This window comes from Podarcis tiliguerta (assembly GCF_965153285.1).
Source record: "Podarcis tiliguerta genome assembly, chromosome: 2".
NCBI classification, from domain to species: Eukaryota; Metazoa; Chordata; class Lepidosauria; order Squamata; family Lacertidae; genus Podarcis; species Podarcis tiliguerta.
Window position 1 is genome coordinate 36480730 of NC_139535.1, and position 14984 is coordinate 36495713.

At 42.1% G+C, this 14984-nt stretch overlaps 1 protein-coding gene across 2 annotated transcripts in view; it reads right to left on the reverse strand.

Moving 5' to 3' along the window:
* Positions 1-14984, reverse strand: part of TMCC1 (transmembrane and coiled-coil domain family 1) — a 107246-nt gene that overhangs the window by 88423 nt on the left and 3839 nt on the right. For both annotated transcript variants that reach the window (XM_083429044.1, XM_083429043.1), the window contains exon 2: positions 1868-1924. The gene's annotated coding sequence lies outside the window, so the exon portion shown is untranslated. The remainder of the gene's footprint in view (positions 1-1867; positions 1925-14984) is intronic.

The window sequence follows — 14984 nt, forward strand, 5'->3', positions numbered from 1 at the left end:
TGAAGGTTCTGTTTCTCATTGTTGCCAAAGAAGCCTCACCAACGCAGGGAACAACTAAATGAGTTTCTCCAGATGATCTCAGTGACTGAGCTAGACTATAAGGAACAAAATAAAAAAATTCCTTCCAGTAGCACCTTAGAAACCACCTAAGTTTGCTATTGGTATGAGCTTTCGTATGCATGCACACTTCTTCAGATACACCTGAAGTGCATGCACATGAAAGCTCATACCAATAACAAACTTAGGTGGTCTCTAAGGTGCTACTGGAAGGAATTTTTTTATTTTGTTTTGACTACGGCAGACCAGCACAGCTACCTACCTGTAACTAGAATATAAGGGTTCAGGGTGATCCTTGGGGTATCCTGGACCCAAATTGTTGAAAGCCACCATGGGAATATTTACTGATGGGCTGTTATATAAATCTAATGAACAACTAGTTCTCATATCAGATACAACAGGATGTCATGGTTAGCTGCAGCTTCCTGACTTGTTTCGCTACTTATCCAAAGAGAGGAGCAAGGCAGCTGTGAGTGCCTGAAGCTCATGCATATCTTGCCTTATAAAGCCAATATTTGATAATCTGAATGTGACCACAGTCATGTGATACATAGAAAGAAAAATGATTCCAGATACAGAATTTCATCCCATTTATTTGCATAGAAATGACCTCCAATTCTTAAAAGGAAATTTTTCTATAAAATTCACAACTCCAAGCTAGATACGCCTAGTACCCCCGCAAGCCCCCAATCCATTATAAGGTGGATACAATAGGATGAGTAACTGCACAGAAACTCAGATTTGTTGCAATTAAAGTGGATCACACATATGCATTAAGGTTAAACTATATCATACATCTGAAACATTCAAAGAATGGGATTACAGACTGATTCCTTTGGTATAACATCATAAACACTTTACAGGCTCACTCCAATTTGTGGAATTAGCCATCAAACTACCCAGGGGAACTGCATTATCTATGGAGAATGCCAGAGGTGGAATTTTTAGTAATAACAAAAAAGTTCAAAACCCTGCTGAGTCAGATTACTTCAGGCTGAAGAGACTCCTCAAAATCTCATTTTTTTAAAAACAGGCAGATTTTGTCCCCCATGATTCTGGGAAAATGTTTTAATCTGATAAACATTTGCTAATGAGAATGGACTACAGGTAGGCCAAAGATAACCTAGATTAATATTTTATTGGCTTGGTGGTAATCATATATGCATGGTGTGACTGACTGTTATACTGTAGCTGAAGACCTCCCTGTAGTACCACAGATTAGAGTTTTGTGAATTTCCATCCTGCTAGAGAAGACTGCATAGATTCTGCAGCTAATCCAACAGCCCTTGTCATTCAATGCTTCGCCTATGGGGATCTCACTATGCAGCTATTTCAAGAGTCACTACATGTTGTCAGAAAATGCACTGCATTTGTGGTTAATGAACCAAGTGGCAACTAAAGCCAATTTTTTCCTATTTCTTTCTACTGTGTGTCGTCAGAACTTTTCTCATGCTCCCAAACATTTGCTGGTTTGCCCCTTACCCTTGAAATTCTCCATAAAAAATATTTCTGTACGTTCACTAAATTGCTTTGAAATATTCTACCATGGCAATGGCCAAGTCACCAAGTTTATTACATGGACAACTTTCACTGGAACTCATGTACTACCGGTTTTAGAAAAAAACAGCAAAAGTGCTACCTAATGCAGAAGATGAAACAAGCTGCAAAACGCCATATATACAGTCAGTGGACATACATATTTGCAAACATTACAGAACTATTCTAGCATCCTTTCAGGTGAGACTTAACACAGCTATTACAACTCAGATGCCAAGACACTACTTAAATATAGGGAGGAAAAGGTACTTACCTCCACCACTTATCCTTAAACATGACTGGCTGGTGGGGCTCCTCTGTCAAACAGCAGCTTGGGGGAGAAAAAGTTAGACAAAACTTAGAAAAGAAACATACACATCAAGAGAATGTGACTTACTGAGGTTATTTTAAGTCCAACACTGTAATAATATGCCCCTAGTTATGGTTGGTCTCAGCATTACTAATAGGCAACAAAGAAGGAGTAGAAAAATGTGATGACTTCTGTGCACCTGCACATTCTGCTAAACTTCAGCTTACATAGCCATGCCCCTATTCTGTCTCTGCAGACAAAGAACTTGCTGGGAATTTGCCACAGTCAGTGAAAACTCTTGAATATTTGCAAGCTGAACTTTCCACATGCTCAAAGCTATTCAGGGATAGGTTTGCAACAATGGATTAAGCTTCACTGAAAGGCTTTTCTGCCAAAAATAAATAAGATACCTTTCATTCTTTAATTATTATTTTTTTAATTTTCAGGGTGTTTTTTTTACAAAAAAACACCAAAGTTACATGAGAAGACTGCTTCTAAAGCAGTAGGACTTCCCCTTCTCCTACCTAAATCAGCTGCTGTGGGTCCCTCAGAGCAGATTTTATAGGCACATGGGGGGAGACTGGAGAGGAAGCAGGCCCCATTATGTGAGCACTTCTGCAAGGACTTCCACACTATAATTTATTATTTTTAGCATTAACAAAGATTAGAGCAGGAAAAGAGAATTCAAATCACAGAGAAGGCCCATCAAGCTGAAGGGTTAAACTTCAAAAATGTTTCATAAAAGCATCAAAAATTGGAAGGCACACAACTATCCCATATACAAATTTTAATCAGCAAGAAGTAATTGAAGCAGCATATGGCAAAACACCTCTTACACAGGGATCTCTAATTCAGATTCTTGCACTTTGGCTTGAATCCTAATTTTCCTCCCATGAATGAAACAAAGTCCACATACATGGAACAAGGATTTCCCATCTTCCGAAGCTCCCTACACCCCCTGAAAATGAAAGATTGCTCCCGTTTAGGAGACCCTTGGGAATGGTGCAGAATATGATGTAGGGGACCTGGAGATAGAAAAATTGGCAGGAATCACTTTTTCCTTTACGTGAATGAACAACTTAGAATCAAACTCTTTCCAACATCAAAACTTGTGGATGTTTCCATGTATTCAAAAATTGGGAGATGGGGGAGATTTTACAGGCAGATATTGATTTCCAGTGCACACATTCCATGTTGGTGCTTTATTCCCATATTTTGCTCACTGCCATATTTGTGTTGACAATAAACATTTAACTAACTACTGTGGACAGAATAAGTTGCCATTCAGATGATCTGCATAGGAAAACTCTTACCTACTATAACCAAAATATCAAAATAAGGGTGTTTTGAGGCCAGTGTCCTTGCTGCATTTCAATTTAGTCTTGTCACTAAGGTAAAGGTAAAGGGACCCCTGACCATTAGGTCCAGTCATGACCGACTCTGGGGTTGCGGCACTCATCTCGCATTATTGGCCGAGGGAGCCAGCGTACAGGTTCCGGGTCATGTGGCCAGCATGACTAAGCCACTTCTGGGGAACCAGAGCAGTGCACGGAAACGCCGTTTATCTTCCTGTCGGAGCGGTACCTATTTATCTACTTGCACTTTTCTGTGCTTTCGAACTGCTAGGTTGGCAGGAGCAGGGACGGAGCAACGGGAGCTCACCCCGTCACGGGGATTCAAACCGCCGACCTTCTGATCGGCATGTCCTAGGCTCTGTGGTTTAACCCACAGCGCCACCTGCGTCCCTCAGTCTTGTCACTAGCTGCTCTGATAACTAATGTTCATTATATCTTGTACACTGTGCATTCTCCTTCCAGATTTGTGGGATCCTTAATGTAACACTGGCACACACCACATGCAATTGATATGTTGGGGAGGGAGGAGAGACACAGATGTAGCCAGAAGTTAAGTAACCAGAAGTTAGCAAGCTACTTCTTAAGTGGTGAATGGGCATATGAGTAAAACAGAACAAAGTGAGCATTTAACATTTATTTTGATAGAATCATAGAACTGTAGAGTTGGAAGGGGCCACGAGGATCATTCTAGCCCAAGTCGCTGCAGTGCAGGAATCTTTCACCGTATGTGGGGCTCAAACCCACGACCCTGAGAATAAGAGTCTTATATTCTACTGAGTGAGCTATCCCTCAGTTTGAGTAGAGACCAAGGTAGAAAGGAAAGCATCAAATTGCACATACAGTATAGATTTATAATTTGGCCTATTCTAGTTCTCTGTGCCATGTATTGAATTACTCACAACTGGACAAGTTTCTAAACTGCTTAAATTTTAAAATGTCCAAATCCCAGCTCCTTAATATGACATTCTAATTGTTGCAGTTAAAATTATTGCAAGAGGAGAATACAAGGATGAACAAAGCAATTTGACATATTATGCCATGTCGGTCCCACAGAATACAAATCATATTGATCATCCATACAGTAGATACACAGCTGCCCTAAACAACATCTGAGAAAACAACTGATAGGCAGCTTGGATTTATTTATATCATATGAGGTAGAATAGTGCAGTTTGTGAACTACACCTGAGTAGCAGCCCAGTCAAGAAGATGGTTCACCAATGTTATCACTATTTTTTCGATTTGGGTCTATATTTTATTTTATTTATAAATGGAGAAATGGGGGCGCAGAAGAACAGACAAGATAGGAAAGGAGAAAATGGAACAGATATTGTGAAATATTGATTGGCTCTGAAATTGTAGTTGAGCCCCAGATTCCCCCAAATTTGTGAAGTGTTGCACTACTGCATGCTGGAAAAGCTATTACCATTTTCAGTAAGGAAGGAAAGGCAGCACCCTGCAGAGCGGATAAGTTATTTTAGAATGCAAGTAGCACACAAAGAAGCTATACTGTATTTCCTACAACGCACATCCTTATCCCAAGCTAGTCATAGCGTCTTCAAAATGTAACCAAATATGATGTCCGGTAGGTGAAACACAGCTTGTGGGTGGTAAAATGCTTTTCCCCAAAACACAAAGTGGAAATGTAGGCTGCTGTGAGAACTGTCAAAGACACTCGTGGCTTTGGAACGATCTTGAAAATCCTAATGCAGAATAATGCCTTATAACTTTTCAAAATAAAGTTACCACAGAAGAATTACAGGCAAGCTGCCTATATGATTTTCCCACCTGCACCCCCATTCCTCTGACTGGCTAATGCCACTGAACCCTGCAGAGAGGGGGAAAAGAGGAACCCTGCATACCTATGCAACTCCTGGAAAACAGATTCCTCTGGTTGTGTCACTCAAGTGCTGCCACTTTGGTATTCTGGCCAGAGGCAGCCAGAACGTCAGCAAGAATTGTAAAATTCAAAAGCTAGAAGCTACACTTATTTCAGTAATTGTTCAAATACTTGGTCAAGTTCATTTATCATTTTTCTGTTCTCTTCCCCCTCTGTGCGTGCGTGCATGCATGGACGCACCCCCCACACAGAAAACTATGTCTGAAAAGATATATAGATCCATGGAAATGAAGCTGATGCCTAGGAGATACGTAGTGGTTTATAAAAATCATGAAGATAGCATATAGGCAGGCTAACTACTTGTTTCAGAGTAATGCTGTTCTGTTCATGTGTTCCCATGAGAACAGTTGGCTCCAGTCTTCTTATAAAAAAACGTTGATCAATACTCTATTTTAGAGCAATTTCCTACCTGTGATGCGGAAGAAAGATAGCATTGACATACGCAGGCATGAGGCAGCTAGCAAACCATTTCAACCATAACTCAAAAGCAGAAATGTGGTCTGATTAATTTTACTGTATACAGATGAGAGGCAACAGTTTTTGCATCCAGCAGTACAAAACAGGTGATGGCTAAAGAAACTATGCCAACTACAGGACCCTGGCTTTTTCATCACAGTAAGGCATTTGGAAGTCACAAGAACTTGCAACTGGTAAAGAAAGAATCAATAAATCTGATGTACACCTTTCATAAACAGTACCTAGTATAGGAATCTTAACAACAGCCTTTCTGAAGAAAACTTTTATTCCATTCAGAATTACAGTTGGCACACATAAAAAAAGTAATCTAGGTTTACTCAGCAGATTTTATGTCACTTAAAGAACTGGAGGAAGCACTCTTTGAAGTTTGAGGAAACTGTAAAAAACAAAATACCTGCCCCAAAATAAGTTTCTCAGTAAGGTATGTACTCCTTTTTCATAGTTCTGATATAGCACCCTATATCAGGCTATGATAAATATTGTTTAAATATACCTTTTTTATTAAACCAAGTGCATTGTTAAGGTAAGATGACAAACATTCAAGTTATACAGGACACACACATGCTGTTTAAGTGTACATACACTGCAAGTTGCTTATCACTGTTTCAGATCTGGTTTAGGTGTCAATCCTGATTAACAATAAGTTGGCTAAGGAACCAGATGTATATATACCTGTACCAAACTTGAGAGTTCTTCAGCAGTTTTCAAATTATTACAACACATCCTTATGTTTAGATCTGCTTTAAAGCAATCCTACCAGTAAAATTAGAGGATAACTCATGTATACAGCTCCAATAAGAAGTTAAGAGCTGCATAAAGAAAACTTTATAAAAAATGCTCCTCACCATGTCAATGGGTCAGGTAGGTTTTGGCTAATCAGACAATCCTAGGAGTGTCTTCCTAACATTGGAACTTCAGAGGGGGAGTGCGATCTATGTCCCGTCCTCAAACACTGATACAGTGGTACCTCGGATTACATACGCTTCAAGTTACATACGCTTCAGGTAACAGACTCCACTAACCCAGAAATAGTGCTTCAGATTAAGAACTTTGCTTCAGGATGAGAACAGAATTTTTTTTTTGGGGGGGGGGGGTTCAGTCATTTTTAGAAACAATCCAAATGCTGTTCTTCACCTCCCCCTTGAACCACCAGCATAGCAGAGTAAGCAAAATATCAAGTATCCAGGTCAGTTAGCCAAGAAATATCCTGAGTTCATATTCTTCGTGTACTTCCAAATATATTCGATAAGGTCAAGTGGGCAACAGTAGATGTATCACTGCACTAATCTTCCATGCAGCTTTCAAATGGTTTTGACACCAAAGAGTATGCCTACTGAACATTTTAAGTTCAAAATGTCAGTAGAGTGGGCCTGATGGCAATTATTACTTTTTGTGACAGCTTCATGTTAAAAAGTGAGCTGACTATCTTCCCAGTTTCTAGGTAATCAAGTCATCCCAAAAAATGTCTCCAAGCTCCTATCATGTTGCTATCTCATATCACTTTGCATAGCCCTACAAATAAGCAGTGGTTTAATTCCCCACCCCCCTAAAGCAGTATCTTCTAACATTTTAGAAAGGAACTCTGCATCAAATTTAGGGCCATAATCCAAGCAGCAAAAACCAATTTTACCAAAGCTCAATCTCTGCTTAAGTACAGTGGTACCTCGGTTTACAAACAGTCCTGTTTATGAAATATTTGGTTTACGAACTCTACAAAACCATAAGTAGTGTTCCGGTTTGCGCACTTTACCTTGGTCTACAAACGGAAGCAGGGCACCAGCAGTGGGAGGTCTGCTTAGGGAAAGCACACCTCGGTTTAAGAACGGATTTCAGGAACGCATTACCGTATTTTTTCGTGTTTAAGATTAGGGTTTTTTCCTAAATGTCAAAAATTAGGGGGTGTCTTATACTCTGAGCCATCTCCCCCCATTTTCTTAAATCTGAGGCCCCAAAAATAGGGGCGTCTTATACATGGGAGCGTCTTATAGACGGAAAAATACGGTAAGTTCACAAACCAAGGTACCACTGTAGGTCATGTTGTTGTTGTTGTTGCTCTTCAGGAAGATGTTACAACTTTTTAAAAGTTACCTTGCATATTTAAAATCTTGATAGATTAACAGGTTTAAGTTCTAAAAGGGTATTTAAGATTCTGTGGGATAAATTGCTTTCAACATCCTCCTGCACTTCTCATTTCCACAGGTCAACAAATTTGGGGTGACAATGAGTGCCAAGTAAAAAGGTTTGCTGTCACCAGGACCTGCCAGTTCTCCAAAAGGAGGGTCTTCTCCCCAACCCTATGTTCCGTCTTTAAAAAAAACCTGAGGTTGGAGACCATACAATCTTCTTCAGCTCACAGCTAGCAAGAGGCTGTGTGCCATCTTCTGCTGCCTCTTTGCCTGCCAGGTGGTTGAAAGCAAGTTTTCACTCATGTTTAGAGCAGCCGAATGATCAGGGATCATCCTTCTCCAGTATCATGTGCCCAATAATCTTGGTCACCGGGGCCTAACTGGCTCTTGCCATGGCAGGGTGAGAAGAGAAGTAAGATCATCTAAATCCTGCTCTTTATGTTTTTAGTTTGCAGTCAACTATTTATAACACAATGTTCAGCAACTAAAGTTACTCTTACATAGTAAAAAGTCAGCCCTGCACAGATAAGAAAACAGACCAACTGAGATCCGTCAAAGGAAGAGATTTATAGTGTAAGGATTGTCAAATGTCATAGGGGGCACACATATTAATTTCAGCGTACTTAGCATACTTCAAGATATGGTAGAACAAGGTAAAACAACACATAGATATCACTTTGGGCGTGGCATTCTTCCAAAGAATCTTAGCCTGAACCTTGCAGATCTGTGCTGCTATCTACCTCTGGACAAGGTAGCTCTGTACTGAGCTTTCAAAAGTAGTTCATGTAGTGCTCCAAGAATTATCTCTTCTGTGCACTGCATGCTCAAGAGTAATTGTAGACTGGTACTACATGCATGATTCAAACTGCAGCACAGATGCTGTAGTGCTGTGACTTGGACCCCTTTCCACGTTTTCTACATGCATACATGAATACATTGCATGTCCATCTTAAAATATGGTGTAATTTCACATTAATGTTAACTGCTTGCTCTTAAACATCTGCTCTCATGCATCTTTGGTGTATGTTCTGATTGATTGATTGATTGATTGACTGACAGATTGATTCCATAACCCTGTATCAGGAAACTTTTAATGTCTAATGTTTTACCTTTTTTTATGTGCTGTAAGCTGCCCAAAGTGGCTGGGGAAACCCAGCCAGATGGGTGGGGTATAAATAAATAAATTATAATTATTATTATTAGGCACCTATCTGGCTTTGCATGTATCTGAATACAGATCTCACACTTACAGAATTGCTAAATATACCAAGGCAGAGAATAACATTTCTGGGTATTTAATTCATACTACTAAGCATCATGGGCAAGATATACGAAAGATTACAGGCAAGAATTTCAATGCCATCACTTCTCCTTGCACACAGCCATATATCATAGCAGAGAAAACGTTCTGTACAAATAAAGATTCTGATTCTTGATTTTACACATCTCATCATTACAATGGATAGCTTCATTTTTTAAAATCTATTTACTTAAACAAAAGTACATTGTGCGGCACCATTGTGCTTTCAGATTTGGCAGAGGGTTAGAAATAATGTCATTATAAAAGCTTTCTTCTTCACTGCAACCAGTAGCTTATTTTAGTTGGGGACAGTGTTGTAGACTGGTGATGTGTGGGAGGTTTAGATTCTGAGGTTTTGGGTTTTTCTAAAAGTAGATCTAGCCACCTTCAGAACAAAAAGTTACAAAGCAAAATGGGCAGAAAGCATTCCAAACAACTGTGTTCTAAGGTTCACCCTGCTCCCCACTTTCAGCGTTCTTAGTCAATGACTAAACACAGAGAGGTAACTGGCCAATACTAGTGAGAAATTTAGATAATTATACAGTCAAAAACTGAAAAAATGGTTTCAAAATGACTCCATTCAACAGGGAAGGGCTTCATTTTGAAGCATTTTTTGTCTTCCTTGGTGCATGTGTCACTCTAGCATTTTCTCTCTCTAAGATTCAGACAATGGAAAAGGGCAGCCCTGGTGCATTTTAAGGGACTGCCCAATTCACTCGAAAGCTGCTTTTTTGTCTTCACTGGCAGAAAAGAAATTGTTGCCCCGCCAAAATTAACAGGAGAGATCCAGGAGCATAGTGTAGCTGTGACTGGGCTGTAGGATGCCCACTCAAAAGCACAAGTCATGATCTTTGTGACACAGGGTTAATTTTATGCAAAAGATATTTTAACCCGGTAATACAAATACAAATAAAACCCATCATTAACACATCCATATTCTAAGGGCGAGCGGGGATGCATTGTGATTGAGAAAGTGTGGGTTACATCAGCCCTGAAAAGTAGCCCACTGCTGCTGTACTAACTTTGGGGGACAGAGCTGAGACTGATAGGCAATACAATGTCTGCTCTTGCCCTCAGTGCAGTATTGCTAGCCTATGTTTAACTGACAAAAGTTCAGCAGGAGGTGTGAACACATGTGGCCCGATCCTCCAGATGTTGTTAAATTACAATTCTCATCATCCCTAACCACTGGCCTCTCTTGCTGGGGCTGATGAGAGTTGTAGTTCAGCAGCATCTGGAAGGCCAAAGATTCCCCATCCCTGATCTAGAGTAACATAACCGGAAACTTGAGTTCTTTCCATGGTTTAGGGTGCTAGAGCAGTGCAGAAGTTCATACTGTTAAGCTTTTTCTATGGAAATAAAATTATGAGGAAACATTTGCCTGCTGACACTTATTACTACTTTGTAAGTAGTAGTAATACACATCTTATTACCACTTGTGTGTAGCTCCAGGTTTATTTTTGGACCCTTGGACTCACCTGCAGAAGAGGATACAAATGTGCATTTGCTCATTCGCCTTCTCCTTTGCCTGTTGCATGGTGGGGCCAATCCACACACAGTGTACTAGGCCCACCTCTGTTGTTAAACGTATCTCATACCCTCAAACCTAAGTACATCTAACCGTTAAAATAAAGGTAGGACGGAAAATACCTACCAAAGGAACTTCAAATGATACCCTCAGTCTTAAGATATAGATCCTACTATCATTCAGCCAAATGATACAGAACCTGAAATAAGTATTCATTAAGGGTTGTAGTCAGGTGATCAAGTAATGCAGCTTATGCGAGAACATTCATTTCCCTACCATATTACACTTGCTGCAATAAATCTTTCATTTGAAGACACGGTTAAAAATAAGTTGCTTCACAAATATAAGCAGACATCACCATTACAGCTGCAGAGCCATTCCAGATAGATTTAAAAAACATATCTTTAAAGATCTGAGAACTGTGATTTCACCTACATTCATCCACAATAAAGCAGTTGTACAAACAGGCATCAAGAACCAAAGTAAAAGAAATGAAGGTCTGAAGTGTCTATTATTCTGAGAAAACTCAACAGGTAGTGTCAATATTTTAAGGCCTGAAGGTACAGTAAAGAAAACTCAGAACAAAAGCTACCATCTTACAAACATACATGTTTTCCAGAAGGCATTTTACCTGCTGAGATTATAGATTCTCTCTAGAAACTGGAAATTTATCTGCTGGATCTTTAGACCAGAAGAAGGATAGAAATGTTCTAACAATTAAATAAGTAAAAGTGGTACTTCTGGCATCAGTGCCACAGCCTACCCAGTGCTATTTTGATTCATCATGATCATCAGGGAATAAACATAAGGGGAGAGAAAAAGAAAGACGTTATAGGAGGGGGAAGCTAATATAAAAGAAGCAGGGATCAAGGATAAGGTAACAAGTTGAGTGTGAAAGAATAGTAAGAAAAGCAATTGACAGGTAAAAATACTTTTGAAAGGCCTGTTAGGGTAGGGAGTAAAAAATGTAAAAGAAAAATTATGTGACTGACTCTGTCCTTGAACCACTATTTTGTGACTGGTGGGCCTCAGTGATTTTCAGCTATCTCAAGTGAGCCCTGCACATAGAACATTTGACAATCTATCTTATAATTGTCAGAGAGGCATATGGGAATCACAGGGTTAAATAGCTGGTGGTGACTTGTGGACTCCAATGAATACTTCCCTGTTCATGAAGAATCACCATAGCTCTGCAGTGACCTTGGTTCACAGTTGGGGAATAACTGGGCTTTGTGGCAGCTGCTCCTGAGTAATTGATGATGATTATAATTTTTATAATTTGTACCCAGTCCATCTGACTGGGTTGGCCCAACCACACTGGGTGGCATAATAAAACATCAAACATTAAAAATGTCCCTATACTGTACAGGTCTGTCTTCAGAGATCTTCTGAAAGTTGCATAGTTATTCATCTCCTTGACATCTGATGGGAGGGCATTCCACAGGGTGGGTGCCACTACTGAGAAGGTCCTCTGCCTTGTTCCCTGTAACTTCATTCTCACAATGAATGAACTTTTTGCTGATAATTCCATAGTAGGGATTGGATCAGGCATTACTCAGTCACCCCTAACATGCTTTTGTCTGCAGAAAATACTTATCTACTGTGCTTCAGAATCTCAAGCTCTAAACAGGCAATACACCACCACCTGCCATGCAAGAAAAGAAGTTGTAAGAATTTATATGTACAGAAAGCCAGAGTTCTTTTAAAAATCTTTTAGAAATGTCTAGCCCAGTTCAAGTGAGGTCAGTTATGCAAGCACCAGAATATCAGAATTGCAATGCTTCAGTGCACATGTGCATATTCAACTAATTTCATCTCCAATGTTCTTTACATTTTAGCTATTTGTTTTTAGCTATTTGTATTTAGATGCAACCATGTGTCATTAAGGGCTTTTGGCACTCCTTCGGAGGAAAGAAATGTTGTCAGATTACATTCAATTTACACACCATTTTTTCCCTTCACTGTCCTAGTCTCTGTTCTGCCAGCGAAAAGCAAAACCTAGGCAGGGAAAGAAAGCATTTATATATAACGTTTTCATTATCCAAGTGTTCTGGGCTCTTTAACCAACAGTTGCAGCAACAGCACTACTTTAACCTAGTTGTCAAGTGTTACTATTTTAGATATCAGCACATTTGGTAAGCTATGAGATCTGATTACAAGCATTAAAAAATATTTGCTAAAACACTATCAGTTGCTTCCTTGCTGTAACGGGATTTCCGAAATGAAAGCTTTGTTTTTAAGTATAGAGGGTGAAATCCAATGTCACTTGAGTGGCATTCCACTCACACAACTGGACTGCCCCTTTCTCCCAGTGCCCCACACACCCCCATAGGCTAAAGGGAAGAGGAAGGGCAAGGCCAATTACTCACACATGGATGCAATTAGGTAAAACTCAGAGATCATAAGAACAACCTGGGTATGTGTGATTTCCCGTTTCTTATAAAGATGTGGATCCATCTCAAAGTCAGTCTTAAAGTGTTTCCTGCACAGGAATAAGTGCTTGTGCTATGATCAAGATCACAAACTCATGCTTAGTCAAGTGAAAACAGAATCTGATGCAGAGGGTGAGGATTACCAGTTACATGACCATTGAGCTTTTGAATTACCGTATTTTTCGCACCATAGGACGCATTTTTTCCGTCTTAAAAACTAAGAGGAAAAGTCTGTGCGTCCTATGGAGCGAATGCAGGGGGGGAGGCAAGCAGGAAAAGCCCCCAAGAGCCACACACAAGCTTCGCGCGGCTCTTGCGGGCTTTTCCCCAGGAGGGAGAAGGGACTGACGCGGCCAGTCAGTCCCTTCTCCCTCCTCTAGAAAAGCCTTGCGCAATCTCTCCAGCCACGGGAGGCTGTGCAAGGCTAAAGAGCAAGCCTGGGCAGCGCGCGCGATCCCTCCCCTCGCTGCCCGGGCTCCCTCTTTAGCCGTGCGCGCCTCTCCAGCCAGGGGAGGCTGTGCAGGGCTAAAGAGGAAGCCTGGGCAGCGCGCGATCCCTCCCCTCGCTGCCCGGGCTCCCTCTTTAGCCGTGCGCGCCTCTCCAGCCAGGGGAGGCTGTGCAGGGCTAAAGAGGAAGCCTGGGCAGCGCGCGATCCCTCCCCTCGCTGCCCGGGCTCCCTCTTTAGCCGTGCGCGCCTCTCCAGCCAGGGGAGGCTGTGCAGGGCTAAAGAGCAAGCCTGCGCAGCGCGCGATCCCTCCCCTCGCTGCCCGGGCTCCCTCTTTAGCCGTGCGCGCCTCTCCAGCCAGGGGAGGCTGTGCAGGGCTAAAGAGCAAGCCTGCGCAGCGCGCGATCCCTCCCCTCGCTGCCCGGGCTCCCTCTTTAGCCGTGCGCGCCTCTCCAGCCAGGGGAGGCTGTGCAGGGCTAAAGAGGAAGCCTGGGCAGCGCGCGATCCCTCCCCTCGCTGCCCGGGCTCCCTCTTTAGCCGTGCGCGCCTCTCCAGCCAGGGGAGGCTGTGCAGGGCTAAAGAGCAAGCCTGGGCAGCGCGCGATCCCTCCCCTCGCTGCCCGGGCTCCCTCTTTAGCCGTGCGCGCCTCTCCAGCCAGGGGAGGCTGTGCAGGGCTAAAGAGCAAGCCTGCGCAGCGCGCGCGATCCATCCCCTCGCTGCCCGGGCTCCCTCTTTAGCCGTGCGCGCCTCTCCAGCCACGGGAGGCGGCACAAGGATAAAGAAGCCAACTTTTTAAAAATCTCTCTATCTCTACCTCTTTTTCTTTTTTCATCCTTTCTCCACCCCCTTATTTTCCTCTGGATCAGTGTTTTTATCTAGATTAACGTTTTAGTTTGGAGGGGGGGAATATTATAAAAAAGGAAACTTTGCAGCTTTTATTTTAGTATACAATAAAAACAGATTAAACAAAACACAAGAGAAGGAACTAACATAGAAGAAGAAGAGAAAAGGGAAAGAGGGAGGATACAAAGCCATTTACCAGAGGTAGATCTTAACCCTTGCCTCACCTGGGAGCTTCTCTGGGCAGGAATTCCCTCGGCTTAAGTGGGGTGAGGGAAGAGTGGCAGGTAGGGGGGTACCTACCTAGACAGTGAAGCCACATGTCTCTTCAATGAAAATTGGGAGTGGGCATTGTGTGAAGTAGCTGTGGATCTCCTGCCGCAGAAGTCTAGGACTGTATAGAGTTGGGAGGGCCACCCGAGGGTCATCTAGCCCAGCCCCCTCACAATGTAGGAATCACAGCTAAAGAACACCAGGCAGATGGTCCCCCAACTGCTGCTTAAGAGCCTCCAGTGGTGGAGACCCTCAACAATTTCCGAGGTCACAGAATTGCAGGGTTGGAAGGGAACCCCAGGAGTCATCTAGTCCAGCCCCGGTGGACAGCGGGCACGATCCATCCCGTTGTGCAAGGCTAAAGATGCTGCTCAGGGCTAAAGAGGAAGCGCGCAGCCTGTCCGT